Source organism: Protopterus annectens, chromosome 5.part0, assembly GCF_019279795.1.
Source record: "Protopterus annectens isolate FY-2018-M chromosome 5.part0, PAN1.0, whole genome shotgun sequence".
Classification (NCBI taxonomy): domain Eukaryota; kingdom Metazoa; phylum Chordata; order Ceratodontiformes; family Protopteridae; genus Protopterus; species Protopterus annectens.
In genome coordinates this window covers 563,345,086-563,361,572 of record NC_056735.1, presented here as the reverse complement: position 1 = coordinate 563,361,572, position 16,487 = coordinate 563,345,086, and positions in this window count along the sequence as shown.

Genomic DNA, 16,487 nt, shown 5'->3' with positions numbered 1-16,487 from the left:
ATATTTAACTCTGAATTTATAAACATGAGTAATATTACATTATTGAACTAATGGATGTAAGTATAGTTCAATACAAGTTTAATTTATAACATATAGGTTATATTTCATATTAACTTTTATTTATTATCACGTTTTTACACATTTTAACATCTAAAGAGTTTTTTTGTATATCAAACTATGAAATAAGCACTTAATGAATTATTCTTTCAAGTTGTTAATAGTTTATACAGGTCTGAATACATAGAAACTAGTTTTATCAAAGCTGCTTTGATGAAAGTAATGGAAAATTTAAAATCAAATGCAATACTTTGATACATATATTAGTTTTTTTAAGATGTAATGACTATTCACTAATTAATTAATTTATTCTAACATGTGATCAATATGAATTTATTTAAAGATGCGCACAATGTTGCTGAGTGATTTTCCTTTAAAAAGCCCTATAATATATGGGTGAAAGCACTTGGAGCATTTTTGTTTAAATAAAGACTGTTTGTTTCAAAGACCTTCGGCCGTTGCCAGTAATTTCACCTTGGTTGGAACAAGTTGGATTAAGTAGCTGCTAATTACGGGTTTTGAACTGCTGGGCTGTGTTTTTTTCATTCTTGGTTTTTTTGTTTGTTTTTTTATTTCGTGGATTACAGTCTCTCAGCCATGGCAGAAGGAATGGAATTTGCCAGCTTAGCGGAAACGCCTACAGTTCTAAGGGATGGCGCCCTCGACACAATGCTAGTTTTGCGAGCAGAGTTTAACCAAATTTTGGACTTGCTTTCCCAACTTTCTAATTCCATCAACGAGTGGAATAAAACTACAGAAAAAGAAAGCGATAGAGAGATCCCATGTAACCAAATGCAGTTTTGGACAAAACTTCCAAAAGTGTGAAATCAGGAACAATTTCTTCTAATAATAACAACAATAACACTTTCATGAATGGGGCAGGTAACAACACTTGCTCGAATTGGCAGTTAGCTCACACTAGAGCTAAAACTCCTAACACCAAATCCTTCAATTTTGAAGCAAAGAACTTTGACTTTGGAACTTGGACTGCTAAACCGTTTTTTTTTTTTAAAACAGGTACAGTGAACAAAGAACCTGATTCTAACATTGAACATTCACTTAGTGAATTTAAAGATATACTGTACCTATATAAAAATAACCAGTTAGAGATAGATTATTTAAGAGAATGTCTGCATCTACAACGTGTAACCAAAGGCCTTAGATTTTTTTAATTTCCTAATAATGTACAGGCGGGTTCCATGTTATATGATTAATTATGTGAAATATTCAACAAGGCAGGCTTAGAAATGTTAAAGTGTATGATTACTGATTATGAGAAAAAAGCGGACATATTATTGAAAGAATTGAATGTATTGAACAATCGGTTAATTACAGATGATAGACTCACAATTGTTAAAAGAGAGTATGATAAAACATTTGATGTGGTAGACCAGCACTGTTTCAGAGTTCTGAACCATAAAATTAGGAAATTGGATTGGGACTTAATTGAATATAGGGAGGGTAGAGCTTTCCCACTGTTTAATAATAGGAACAAAAACCACATTAACACTGAAAGTGTATTTTTTAATGACAATGAAATCGACATTTAAAGTAACCAAGTGAATACAGGTGCCCAAGTTTTAAGGCGAAGTGAGAGTTTAGTGGAGAAGGACAGAAAGCAATCTGCAAGGGATTTTCAGTACCCTGGGAGGAAACGGAGATACCAATACAACAAATGGAACTAACTAAAGAATTAAAACTCTCACACACAGTACCTTTAGATTTAGCGACATTAATGGATGAAACTAAGCAAATAGTTTTTAGAAGTAACAACTTCACAATATACAATTTCACTGATATGCAAATGACTTCAGAATTTTTTGAATTATTTTTAAAAGGTTTCCAGTTTGTCCCACTCAAGCCTGTCTTTGTACCAGATAATTTAATTGATTTAAAGTTGTTTATGAGACAAATGAACTTAAATATATTTTTTAAAGGACAAAAAGGTACAGCCACTGTACTTACAAGAAAAAGTACCTTTAACCCACCAATGCATTCCACCTTAAAAGTCTTTGAGGAATTGGTAGAAAAAGACATCAGGGGTATGGAACAACAGAAATACAATAACATCCCGAATAATCTAAGTGACAAAGAAGTTGAATTAATTAATTATTTAAGACAGGAGGGATGTCAAATTATGAAACCTGATAAAGGAGGTGGGACAGTTTTAATGTACAAGACAGACTATGAGGCTTACATACAAAATTTGTTACAAGACACTGACCAATATGAACTAGTATCCAAAATGCAATAAACATTGCCTACGTCAAAATCAATGATCAATTATTTGACCACCTGTTAAAGAACACGATTAACGAAAAACTTTATAATTATTTATATGTAGATAAACCAAGAATTGCCCAAATTTTCGGCATTCCCAAGACACACAAAGGTTTAGAACCTTTAAAATTCAGACCGATTGTATCGGGAACTGGTAGTATCACTGAACCTTTGGCTAAATTCATAGACATCATCTTAAAATCCTTTGTGTTCAGTGTGAACCACATTTGTAAAGATTCTTGGGATTTTTTGAGAGAATTAGATCAAAACATGTTCTGTTCTCAACTTGTGATGGTCACAGTAGATGTGGTAGATCTTTTCCCTAGTATCCCACATGAAACAGGATTACAATGGTTCAACCAAATTTTAGTAATAGAAACAGTTCAAACAGCTACCATCATCAATTTATTAGTAGAATTTATGGAGATTGTCCTAGAAAATAATTTCATACATTTTACCGGAGAATTTTATCGTCAAAGAAAGGGTGTAGCAATGGCGGCATCCTGTGCATCTTTATATGCAAACATTGTGCTATATTACTGGGAAAAGAAATACATTTTTTCAAGTAAATGGCATAAAGATAGTGCATATTATAGAAGGTTTTTGGATGACATTTGTATTTTCTGGAGGGGTAGTGAGGAGAGTCTTTGTGAATTTTTAAGATACATTAACAATACAACAGCTTTCTTTAAATTCACCTACAATATAGACAAAAATAAATTACACTATTTGGATGTAACTATCATTAAAGATCATGAAAACCATTGTTTTCAATCTAGACTATACAGAAAAAGTTCATTCTCCAACTCCTACCTCCACTACAATAGTGGACATCCAAATTTTCAAAAGAGGGGTATCATTAAAGGTCAATTAATTCGAGCTTCCCAAATGTGTAGTACCCTATGAGATTTTAAGGAAGAAGTGAGAATATTGAAAACATTCTTTTTAGAAAAAGGTTACCCAGATAAATTGTTTGAAGACTTGGCACAGGAAATTAGTCAAAAAAGGGATATATTGTATCCACCCCTGCTAGGAGTAGGTACTGTCAACCAACGACAGAGTAGAAGTGAAAATAAGATACAAAGTCAAAGCAGTTTCATTTACACTTTCAATAAGAACTCTGAAGAAATTGAAGATACTATTTTCAAATACTGGTCCATTCTGAGTTATCATGAGGCCTTAAAACCTTTTATTCCAGAAAGACCACACTTTGTTAGAAAAAGAAATAAAAATTTGAAAGATCTTTGAAATGAAACATAATTTAGAGAGTAACAAAAATAGAAGAAGAGTAGGGACCTATTCATGTGGTAATTGTAAGCAATGTCACACTATGATTAACCAGGAACAGATTAGAATTCCCTCAAGAAAATTTAACTTTACTGCTAGGAAATACTATAACTGCACTACAAAAGGGGTAGTATACCTAGGGACATGTTTATCCTGTAACAATTTTTATATAGGAAAATTGAACGACATATCAGGAGAAGGGTGTATGAACATTTTAATGATGCAATGAAACAAAAAGAGAGTAATGCTTTCTATAAACACTCCCTGGTTTGTGAAAACATGAACTTGAAGTTCTTTATTTTAGAACAAGTTACGCAGGATATTAGAGGTGGTAACTGGGAGACAACCCTAGAATATCGCGAGTTATATTGGCAACTGAAACTAAATTCCACTAAGACACCAGGTTTGAATGACTCTATCAACATCATGAGTGTATTAAAAATGAGAAAAGCAAGGTTATAAATACAGTTTCAGTTTACCACTCCTTTTAAAGCCACAATATAAATGATGTTTTAACTCTATGCACATATTTTTTAAATATTAATTGTTTTTATATTTATATTAAGATATTTATTAAGATTGGACATTAATTATTAATTAATATGGTGAACATTTTCATCGAAAGATTTTAGATGTGATTGTTGCTTATCGAATTAACAGCAAGAAAGATTAGCTTGCTTTAATTTTATAGTATATTTAACTCTGATTGTACAAACATGAGTAATATTAAATTATTGAACTAACGGATGTAAGTATAGTTCAATACAAGTTTAATTTATAACATATAGGTTATATTTCATATTAATTTTTATTTATTATCATGTTTTTGCACATTTTAACATCTAAAGAGTATTTTTATATATCGAACTATGAAATAGGCACTTAATGAATTATTCTTTCAAGTTGTTAATAGTTTATACGAGTCTGAATACATAGAAACTAGTTTTTTCAAAGATGCTTTGATGAAAGTAATAGAGGATTTGAAATCAAATGCAATATTTTGATACATATACTAGTTTTCTTTAAGACGTATTGACTATTCAATAATTAATTAATTGATTCTAACATGTGATCAATATGAATTTATTTAAAGATGCACACAATGTTGCTGAGTGATTTTCCTTGAAAAAGCCTGATAATATACGGGTGAAAGTGCTTGGAGCATTTTTGTTTTAATAAAGACTATTTGTTTCAAGACCTTTTGGCCGTTGCCAGTAATTTCACCTTGGTTAGAACAAGTTGGATTAAGTAGCTGCTAACTACTGGTCCTGAACTGCTGGGCTGTGTTTTTTTTCATTCTTGGTTTTTTTGTTTGGTTTCTCATTTCATAGAATTAGATTTAGCAACTGGCACTGCGTCTGCTGAATGTTCAACTTAAGAGACAACTGGCACATCATCAGGAATGGAAGTAGAAGTTAAGATACATTCTGCAACAGGAACATTGCCTGAATCGCTCTGAGATCTAAAGGCTGTATCACAGGAAAAATGCTGCAATATCAGTTCTGGTACAGGAAGATGTCTACGATTTCTCCTGTACTCCACACCCTCAGATTCTACGAAATAGGAAGTTGGCTCGGTATATATATATATATATATATATATATATATATATATATCTGTTATTTGACCAATCCGGTTAAAATCTTTCACCATTTGTATCCTCACTGTCTCTCCTTTCAATGGATGAAGAAATCAGCTTAATTTATCATAACTGGACTTCTGGAAAGAACGCTTTCTGAATAATTGGGCTCTAATTGTCCTGTTGTTCTTAGCTTTAGGCCTCAACATACAGGAACTAATAGGCAACGTTATTCTAGTTTGCTAAGAATTAAGTCTCTGAGCAGGTGAACCAAGTATATTGTCATGGGGTATGTTTCTGATATTAAGTAAATTCAAAAAGACATCAATATTATCTCACTTTGACCTCTCAAGTAATTGCTTTGTACTTGTACTGCTCCTTAAGCTAGTCCATTTGACTGTGGATCTTCTGGACTACTAGTAATATCCCATTCTTTTGGAAATTTCTAAAACAACTGACTGGTAAATTGGGTACTATTATCAGAAATAACTTTGTGTGGACTACCAGGACTGAGAATTGACATTTCAACTTGGTGATAACAGCATTGGATGTTAAGTTAGGTAGTAAATCAATCTCAAGCCAGTTCAAATAAGCATCTACCAACACTAAGTAATGCTGATTGTTCCACTCGAATATATCAGTGGCTACTGTTGACCATGGTTGTTCAGGAACTTGACTTAGCTGAAGTGGTTCTTTTTGCAAATGCAGTTTAGTACTATTGCATACTGAACAAGAAGAATGTACTTTATCAACGTCTTTTACTAAAGAAGACCAAAATGCTAGTTCTCTCACTCTTCTTTTAGTAGATTTGGATACTAGGTGACCATAATGCAAAATCTGGATATATTTGTGTTGTAAGGAAGCAAGAAGAACAGTTCTAGGACCTTTGAAAATAATGCCACCTTCCATCAACATCTCATCTGTGTAAGGAAAATAAGTTTGCAATTCAGGTGGTACACATAATACCCTCATCTAAATCCAACTGGAAAAATGAGTCAGTCTCATTCTTAAATTTGTGAGTAGGGTCTATAAACATTTTACTATAGAACCTACAATCAGATAGTTGTCTCTGGGCTTCTTCTATGTACATGGATCAGTCCATTACAACAATAGCACCTCCCTTATCAACAGGAACAATAACTAGATTTGTATTATTTTGAAGACTAGTCAAAGCTTGAACTTCTGATCTAGTTAAGTTGCTTCTAGAAAAATCTATACCTGACCCCCTGAAATGTTAATCTTTGAGAACACATTACTGGAATGTGACAACATATTTATTCACAGGGGGCTTGAATTTAGACTTGTGAAATCTAAATTCAGTCTGGAGTACTGATGGAAAATTATTATTGCCAACATATTGTTTTAAATTTAGCAGCCTATAAAATAAAAGCATATCATTGGCAAAAACATCTTCAGACACAAAAAAAAAACAAAAAAAAAACATGCAGAAAATGTAATCCCTTGTTCAACAATTGTATTTCCACATCAGAAAATATCACTGAAGAAATGTTATGTAGATTACAATGATCAGCTATTGTGGTATGCTTAGATGTAACAACTTTTCTAAAGTGGAACCTGATTTATGTTTTCTACCACCCCTTCTTCTTCTGACCCTAAAGGGTTTTCCAGACCTTGGGGCTGGTGACTCTTGCCTATGTTCATGTTCCGTATCAGTTATGGAGGATGAGTCCTCCCCTGATTTATCACTAATGCTGCTAGTTTTTTTTTTTTTTTCAGAATAGACTTCTTCCTCTTTCTTTTGCTAGAATTATGTACTGGATCTTGACTTACAAATTTAACTTTTTTCTGTTGTCCAAATGGCTTGCCCTGATTGTAATCCCTGATGTCCCTATTAAATTTATGAGTTTGCCTCTCCTTAAGCTGTTTCTCAGTTTCAATGAGGTCCTTCATAAGTGCTTGAAAACATTTTTTTAAAAAGGGTTGCTTTTCAAAAGGTTTAACCTCATCACAAATTTTAGTGGTTTCTAAAATGGAATGGGCAATACTATGTTCATAGTAAGCCATTAGTATTTCAACAAAAAGCTTATATGCATTTTCTTGGGCCACAGCCCATTCCTGCAATAAGGTATTGTCAGCATGGCTTACTAGGGGTTGCAAATGAAAATATAAGCCCCTTGGTGTAATGCCCTTGGATTTGTATGCTTTAATCAACTTCAAATACCACAGATTAGATCATAGATTCTTCATAGATTTGGTAAAACACTTGAGTACACATAGATTCAGGATTACTGTCCTTTAGTCTATGTGACTGATCTATGTTAGACCATATTCCAAAAATCTGGATGTTATCCTTATCGTCAGATAAACCCTTTAGTACATTTATCAAATCCATGATGTTAATAATGTCCTACTTATAGAGCACCAAAATTACCTAATAAGTTCAACCAAAATAACACTAAGGTGATCTTATGTTCTTATTAACCTAATAGCCAAATAATGTATTGAACAAAGGACCTATTCAGACAAAAACAATCGTCTGATAACTCATGAAGACCGACATACAAAACTAGTAATGGAACAGGACATCAGCTAATAAATAATATTACCAAAACCTTTATCCTAAACAATATAAAATCACAAAAAAAATCCTATCATAATAAAATGCAACTGGAATAGTTTCAGCATGATATATTGAAAATATTGATTACAATTTTTAATATACAAAAGCATCAAAAAAGTTTGACTGTAAGAAAAACATTCAACCAACCATGTATTGTATTTATAGTCCATCAAAAAGTTTAATGATATCCACTAGATGAACATGACAGCCAGTTCAGTTTTTAAGTCAATCCTGGTTAGTAACCCTTAAATGCAACCAGCAGTATAATGTTTAAATCTGTACCCAATTGTTGTAAGGAACAACAGAAATGATGAAAGGCTTCTGTAACCTTCATCATTAATTAGTTATTTAATCGAACAAAGCCTCAAATAGAAAGGCACAAGTTGCAAAAAGTATATGAGGTCCTAGAGAAGCTTTTAACTATAAGAATGTCTGTCCAGTCTCTCTTAATCACTAGTTAAGCAACACAATTCCAAAGTCCAACTTCAAGGGCTCTGACAGGCCCTTGTATTCCAGGATCACATACAAAGTACAGTCATATTTGTCAAAGCCTTGAATAAGTAGAAATGAAAGTACTCAAACTCTGAAGCATCCTCATTATTACACAGCAAGAGAGCCTTGAGTACAGCAAAGCCCAGTGTAGAAAAAACAAACATAGCCATAACTCACCAAAGAGAAAAAAACATGTCACAATTCTGTTCTTGCTGGATTAAGAAGACACAGTATAGGAGAACTGGTTGCTGTACAACATTAAACAATCCATATAACGATATCCAGTTTCCTCCCCTTTGTACCTCTTTCATACACTATGTACAGAAAGGAACTGTACATGTACTGTTTAGATTCTGTTCTCCTACAGTAATGAAGATGTGTTGTGGAAAAGCTGGTTGGGGTGTATCATAAAACAACTCTCTCCACAGGAGTCCAATTTTCAAGCTATTGGTTCTTATTGCTGGCACTGCATACAAATCAGAAAAATAATTTTGTGACTATGTAACATCCCAACAGAAACAGGAATAGTAGATGGTGTATTAAATAGTCACCTGTCTCCCACAATTTTATCAATAATAATAAACATAAATTGTGCAGTGGGATGTTTAATAGACTGTTTATAAAGAGCATTAGACATTCATTTATTTCTGATTTCACTTATATGTTCCAAAATTCACATTCTAAGGGGATAAGAAGTTTGTCCCACATAGAAAGCAGAACAGGTACACATAGCTAGGTATTAAAATTGTGGGAGACAGGAGAAATAAATTTTTTATGGCATAAAATATTAAATCAAAAGGGAAATAATTGGATCATTAGAGTGGGAGGCTTATTCCCTCCAGGTTTTAATGAACATTTGTAATTGTCCAATCCTAATAGGAATGGGGACACAGGTCACTATATAATGGCTGCAATTCATTTTTTAAGCATTCACTAATGAAGGCTTTAATGCTGAAACCAATTGGAATTGATTGTATTCATTACTGGTTTAGCTGCATTTTTATGCAGTTTACTATTTGGGCTGTTTCATATTAAAATAGTTTTATTGTAGTGCTGGCCGTGCTATGTTGGACTTTTGACTTTTCTCTGTTGGCCATTGCACTTGCCATACTTTCAAAGTTTTGTCCTGAGTTGGCCAACTTCCCAGAGAATACCAAGATATTTTAAGAAGGCCTTTCCCAAACCAGTAACTGTGACAAAACATGGCCTAAAACTGAATGCCAAGAAATGTATAACAGTATCCTTTGACAAGCAAAAAGTCCTTTGTAACTGTCACATTGACAACGCATCCTGAAAATTGATCCAGTAGTTAGAGACCTAGGAACCATGGTAGGCAATGATCTGTATTTTAATTATCATTTATCCACAATCATAACAACGTGATTTTCGTTGCACAGCCTGTTACTAAGGTGTTGTGTCCAAATCCAGGAATGCAGTCATTCCACTGTATTGTGCACTCATCAGATCAGTTATTGATTATAATGCCCCTACTGTATGCACCTTTTCAAATATTTGACACAACCTGAATGCCCACAATGCTTTCTTATTAAGAAAATCAAAGGTTTAACTCACAAAAAGTATGCCGTCCATCTCAAAGCCTTGTTCTACTTCTCTGCATCATTCAGGCTACTGACGGGGTGATCTCTGCCTCATGTATACAGGCTCAACAGACCCGATCATATCAGACCTACTCCACATTCCAAGTTCAATTGGGGGATAAAGACTTGATCAAGGGATCTAAATCTGTTTTGCAACATAAGCAGAACACGTTGGGGGATAGATGTGCATCACAGAGAGTGCAATTTTTTTTGGACATGTCCTCCATTCCACATAAAGCAAAGTTCTTCTCTTATGCTACTCTTATGTAATTTGAAGGAGTGAATGGTTAACCACAAATCCACTCCTTGTTTAACACCAATTTTTCCTGGGATAAGGGATAAGGGAAACATACATTTTTTTCTCATCTCTGGGTTATTTATAAGTAAAATATAAGGGTTAAACATTTGTGGAAATGTATGGCTGGGCTTCTAAAGATCCTCACATGTTAACAGCCTGGTAAGTACTTATGAACCTATGAACACATGGGAATCGAAGATGTAAGCTATTGAAAGTTTCATACTGATATAATTAAGGTTTTGTAGTACTTGCAGCTACTGGTATAACAGGAAAATTAATGATCTCTTAAACTTGTTGACTTTGTGCTAGAAAGGGGTATTTTGCAAAATTGTATAAAACCAAAAGCAAGTGTGCGCAAAATAATTTGCATTTCATTAAACAGAAATATGAGACTGTGGACACTTTGAGGTCTGAAACAGTCAGAGTTTGAAAAACATGTATGCAATACATACTCCAAAGTAGTGGATAAAGTACAAAACTGAAATTAGAGATGCAAAGTGCATATTGTCAAAATATCTATAAAGCTTTTGATCTGTTTGGCATCAAGGAAAAAGATGTTTGCGTGTGTGTGTGTTTGTGCGTATGTGAGATTATTCTATTCTGGCCATAGTGTGGCACCACTGATTAAGAGCTGCATGATGCCAATAGAATAAAAAAAGTTCTGTCTTCTTTTTCAAGTAGTTGAACTTATCAAAATAGTTTGGCTCATTTGGGTGGTAAGAATTTCAAAACTATATAAACAAAAAACACAATGTGAAAGCCAAGTGTGCCTATTCTCAAAATTAGTTACAGTGACCTCATTCAGCAAATCATTCAGACAGCCTAAGTGACATCTCAAGACACTCTTCAAAGACATAACAGAATATTCTGTGTCATGAGGCTTGTTACAGTCTCGGAATGTTGACAGGAGTTTACTGTGTGGAAGTATAGACTGCATAATAACAGTTTTTTTTAAATAGACCTTGCATAGGTAATCCATTAAACTGGCACAGAGACATCTCAGATACTGTGACAAGTCATATCAATGATATCCTGCATAACTGTGCTAGTTTATTCAAATGTTTAGGAATCTTGTCCGAATGATGCTATCATTTAGAAATGGGAATCTGTAGAAAAGGGTAGGAGCAAATGTATTTATTTATTTGTTTATTTTTACATTTGTTTACTGGGATAGTCCAAATGGATTTTAACCCTGTTTCAGTGGAGGCCCGGGGGGGAAAAGCCCCAAGTTATAAAGGAACTTGCACTTAACTATGTAATAATTGAAAATATACAGTTATTTAAAATAGAAAATAGTAGTAGCATAAGTAAAAAAAAAAGCAGATTACAAACTTAGATTAAATCATACATGGGTTTTACATAAAATGAATTTTTGTAATAAGTACATTTTTATAGATGCAATACAGTAATTGGTAAATTGTTTAGAGACTGTTTGAGGTCCAAGTAGATCTATTCAAGGACGATTAGTGTTAATTTAGACATAGAAAAGTTAAAAGAATGCATAATATAAAGGGCAACGATGGTTATGGGGTAAGAAAAAGATAGTACATTAAGGTGAATAAGTAGTAAAGTGACTTAATATAAGATTGGTTAGGTGGAAATTAGGAAAACTATGAATAATAGTATTATTAGCCTCCCTACTTACAACCTTCAGGTAACTGTTTTCTTTTTTTCTTTTTTTTCCCTAACCTATTCAAAGTTTTACAACTTCAAACATATCGGTTCGACCACATTGCGTTCGAAGCTGTAAAACTTCGATAACGTAATATAGAACCGAGCCATGATTTTTCTAGGTTGGATTTGAGAAGTGTTTTAAATATATGGGGGTTTGCAGTGGATAATATTGGCTGAGGGGTCATGTTCCATAATCTCAAGATGCTATTGGAATAAAGGGAGTTATCATGGAAGTTGTTAGATCTAATTACTTGTAGAAGGAGCATATCAGAGTATCAAACTTGTCTGGTGTTAGATTGGGTTTTTAGTAGGTTTTGGAGAGCTGGACATTTTTCAGGTTGCTATATGATCTTGTGGACAGAAGTAAGTTGGGTAAATTTAAGGAGGTTGGGTAGTTCTAACCATTTAAGTTGCTGTATTGCAATGCAGTGGTGTTCTCTGTGTGGGGAGTTGTTGGCAAATCAGGCAATTTTATTATATCATGCTTCAAGTTTAGTTAGTGTGAATTTCTTTAGGTTGGTGCAAATGCCAGAGGCATATAGGAGGGGGGATAGTAAATGTGTCCTTGCCATAGACTGTCTGGAATAATCAGTAAGATATAGTTTTGCTCTATACAGGGAGCTGAGTTTGATGTGAACATTTTTAATGACAGTTGCCAGATGTTTATCAAATGTAACTAGGTTGTTATCAATTGTAATACCAGGAAGTTTGGTGTGTGACACAGGTTCAGTCTTAGTATTATTTGAGGAAGAGGTTTGAAAAGGTATACATTGGTTTGAAGGTTTGTTGTTATTGAATAGCATTAGTTTTGTTTTGTTGAGGTTGATGATTAATTGTGAAGTGGACAGCCAGGATTCTACAGCAGTGAAAGAGAGGTGGGTTTTGTTGTGGAGTTCAGAGAGGGAGGGTGCTACTCAAATAAGTGTGGAGTCATCTGCATATTGTATAATTGTGGCTGAGTTAGTTGTGGAATGAAGTTTATTAGTAAAAATGTTAAATAAGAGTAGACCTACGACTGAATGTTGTGGTACACCCAGTGTTACTGGTAGTGTAGGAGAGAGTTCATTGTGCCGTTTTACTGCTTGTTGTCAGTCTGATATATATGTATGGAACCATAGAAGAGCAGAGGAGCTTAATTTAAGAGACACGAGTTCTTGTAGAAGTTTTTGGTGTGAGACTGTATCAAATGCTTTGGACATATCTAGGCATATTGAGGAAACTAGTTGTTCTTTATTTCTAAAGTGGTTGATAGTGTCTGTGAAACTTAATAGTGCTGTGGTGGTGCTACGGTTTGGTCAAAAACCATGTTGGGTGCTAGTTAAGAGATTGTTAGAGATTAGGTGAGTCATGAGTTGTGAATGGATGCATTTTTCTAAGATCTTAAAAAGGGATGAGAGAATTGCGGTAAGTCTATAATTAGTAAGGTCAGTGTTGGTTGCCCCTTTATTTAGCGGTATTATATTGGAGGTTTTCCATATTGTGGGTATGCAGAGTTCATTTATGGAACAATTTATTAATATTGTTATTGGATAGGCTATGGTTTCTGCTGCAAGCTTCAGGTAGTCGGCAGGTAGACTGTCAGCAGCAAGGATGGTAGGTTTTAGTTTGTTAAGCATTTTTCTTATTAAGCTAATTGGCACTGGTTTGAAAGAAAATATATCGATTGAAGAATGAGATTCAGTGGGAGTTTGTAGTGGTGTATTATTATTTGTTTTGGTAAAGTTTAGGATGGAGGTGGTGAAATGCTTATTAAATTGGGTTGCAATGCTTTCGTGCGTATTTGTGGTCGAGGGAGTTGGAGTGATAGACTGGTCTAGCTGTAATAACTGGTTAATACTTGCCCAGAATTTTGGGGGTTATTTTGGTATTTTTGTTGTGTTGTGCTGTAGTAAGATTTTTTATCATGTTTTATCTGTTTTTTAGATTTGTTTCTGAGTTACCGGTAGTTATTTAGATATGCCCAGGCGTTATCTCTAATTTTTAGGAGGAGTCTAGTTTCTTTACATAGAATTACATGGAAAACAATGGGAATTGTTGGAACAATACATGCAAAACAATGCTTTGGAGGAGGGATGGGATTCAAAACAAGTCAGAATTTGAAAGAGCAAAGCAATGTTTGACCAACAATAACTGGATAGATTATAAGTGATGCATAATATTTGCAACTGAAAATATGTCAGTACGGTTTGTTTTCATTTATATAAATGAATGGTTGCCTGTGTCACAAATTCTAACTTTTAATAAAGATGTTTCTTTAAAAAATTAAAATATATGATTACCTGCCTGTGATGCATACAACTACAAAATTGCTTGTATCACTCAGTGCAAAATAGTACAGGAACTGAAGATATTAAAAATCTAGCTGCTGTTTAGAAACAGATGAATAGAATTAGTTACTAGAATAGGCACTACTGTGAAGAAAAGCAAGGCTTACTATTATAAAGAAAGGCAAGACTCACACTTGGACTGGTCTGCAAGGTAAGAACTATACAATTAAAAAGAATATTATCCGTCATTATACCTAAATCAACATATAACAAAATTGGGAAGGTATAGTTTGCTTAGATAATCAATTTTGTATTTTATAAGCATCAGAGAGGTATGCTCAACTTAGTGTGCTTGCCATTAGACAGAAAAATGAGACTATTGTCCAAGAAACTGAAAGCTTGGTATATCTGTAAACATAAAGAATGATCTCTTTGTGTTGGTATAGATGCAAGAAGAAGAATACCAAAAAAAACATACAAAGCTGCTGAGAGATGAATACATTAAGGAAGCAAAATTGCAAGCTAAATAAGAGTGACAAGTCTTAAAAGCATAAACCATAATTTAAAAACAAGTCTGAATCCTGACCCAGAAAAAAAAGAAGGTAATATGCAAATACAAAGAGCAAAGACAAGCAAGCATTATAGACAATTTTCAGAATTATATATATATTTATATATATATATATATATATATATATATATATATATATATATATATATATATATATATATATATATTACCATGAATGCAAGATATGCTTAAAGATTGACACACAAAACATCAACACAAAACATATCAACCATTCCTAATATCTATAAATCTCATTACTGAAACCAATTACATTGAAAAAAATGAAACTTAACTTCTTTTTTCCAAAGTACTAACAATGGTAATATTAAAATTTAACTCAAATTTGTCCATCCAAATGGTCCACTGTTATGGAAAGTTTTTTTTTTTTTTTTATAAGTTAAGTTGCACAATTAGGTTTAGGTGCAGGTGCAGGGTCAGAGCTATTGTTGGGATTAGCGCTCATTAGTAAGGTGGACAATTTGTCTTCATTAAGTAGCCAGCTAGCTGCTCTGTCGTCACTTAAATCTCACTTTTAAGCCTTGAAAGGTGTAATCCTGTTTGACATCTTATTTCTTCACAAAGCCAGTGGCACTACCAACTCCCATTCTTAGGACCTACATTTTCACCAACAAATAAATAAGACTTGCTGGTGGGATAGGTATTGTCAGTGTGCTGAATAACTTAGCATTAGTAGCCAAGCAAAATACCATTTTGACTGCCTTTAAGGAGGCTAGTCTTGATGACTGGATAAAGAGACATAAATTTACACCACGATTATTATCTACAGCTCTGCTTGATTTAGGAGGTGGGCACTGTTAATGGCTCATAAAGGATAGCAAGAACTTTTAAATGTGTCTTATTATAATGTATATTGCTATGCTTCTTTTGTCCCTGTGATCACTTGCCTAGTATTGTTTTGATGTTCCTATGACCACTTAGTGCCCTTGCCCATTTACCTGATATATAATGATGCTCCCTTCATGGCAATGTGCTTTTACAGACATAATGTCATTTTCCTGTATACTTTTGTCTGCCCCCAACACTTGCCTACATGCACAGTAGCCCTCCCCTTAAGTCGTTTAGCTCAGCTATTTGTCCACATAACAGAAAAGTAGTTAATTTTAGTGGCAGCCATCGGGAGATTTTCTGTTTTCTGGCTCCCATCACAACTCGGCCACATTATGTGTACATTTGACGGCTTGATACACCTTCCCACATGTTGTCATCATAGGTTTAGAAAGTGAACACAGAGCGGCAGAGCTAAGTACATGTAGTACCATAGTTAGAGAGGGGCAAAGGTAGCAGCTGCCCTGGGCAAAAGCGCTCAAGGAGTGCAATTCACAGTTCTTAGTAATTACCAGTTTGGTCTCAGTACAATACTATGATTCTTCTGCAGGTGCAGTACTGCATCCATGTTGGACCAGCAGTTATTAGCAGTGTAGTGCAATTTATGAATGCATGTAGTAACAGTAGCTTAGTGTGTCTATACAGTTTAAAGAGGTATTGTGACGATGAAAGCATTAGCTGATCAGGCTAAAGTACTTTACAGAATGCATTTCAGAGTAACATTAAGTGTAGTTAATTCAAAAAGCAGAGCAGTGAAAGAGAAATTCTGTCTCACTCCATTTCTTCATGTTATTTTCATCACTATGAACATTTTCCATGAAAAAATCACCACTTGGCTGAAGACATCACACATATGCAGTAAAATACTTTCCCATTTAGTTGATGACATTTTGACTGAGCTCCACATTTTATGACAGGGATGAAGTACAGACCATAGAGAAACATTATCTTCCAGAA